The following is a 1,004-nucleotide window of genomic DNA, read 5'->3' as shown; positions in this document are numbered from 1 at the left end:
TATATATATATATATATATGAAGGGCTTCTTTCAGTTTCCATCTACCAAATCCTCTCACAAGGCTTTGGTCGGCTTGAGGCTATAGTAGAAGACACTTGCCCAAGGTGCCACGCAGTGGGACTGAACCTGGAACCATGTGGATGGTAAGCAAGCTACTTACCATACAGCCACTCCTGCACCCATTTTATTAACATTATTTACATTATTTACATTTGACGTATATTTGTCCTCATCTTGTTTGTTGGGGAAATTTCAAACCTGGGTTCTCATTCCTAAGGTATTTTTCAATGTTATTATTATTATTATTATTACATGCCCACGGGCATATAATAGTGGCTAAGAGCGTGGGCTACTAACCCCAAGATTCCGAGTTCGATTCCAAGCTGTGTGTGTGTGTATACATATACATATACATATATTTATATATATATATATATATCTACATATATATATATATACAGACATACATACACATACACATATATACTCATGGATATTCAGTGTATATATGCTTGGTCTTTTCCCAACTACATGGTTTCAGTTCTCAGTCCTGCTACATGTCAACCCCAGGTTAACAAAAGCCTTGAGTGGATTTGGTAAACAGAAAAACAGAAAATGGAAAAAAAAACCATTGTGTGTGCGTGTGTGTGTGTTTGTGTGTGTGTGTGTTTGTGTGTGTATGTGTTTGTGTGTGTGTTTGTGTGTGTATACATACCTAGTGTGTATGTGTGTGTGTATACATGGTGTGTATGTGTGTGTATGGTATTATCTCATTCCCTTTCCTTCAATATTATAATGAAACCTAACACTATGAATAGCCACACCCACCTCACTCCCCCCCCCGTATCTCACTGCCTTAACCAGATCCTCACCCAACCACCCCCAAGTAAGGGACACAGGGTGGAAGGAAATATAAAAAAAAAAACAGGGTTGGTGGGTGGGGTTGAAAATTTCAGTCCTATTTATTTCATCAGAACATCTGTAGTCAGGGATCTGGGTGGAT

Source organism: Octopus bimaculoides, chromosome 4, assembly GCF_001194135.2.
Source record: "Octopus bimaculoides isolate UCB-OBI-ISO-001 chromosome 4, ASM119413v2, whole genome shotgun sequence".
NCBI lineage: Eukaryota > Metazoa > Mollusca > Cephalopoda > Octopoda > Octopodidae > Octopus > Octopus bimaculoides.
The sequence above is the reverse complement of the archived record's forward strand: the minus strand, read 5'-3'. Positions refer to the sequence as shown.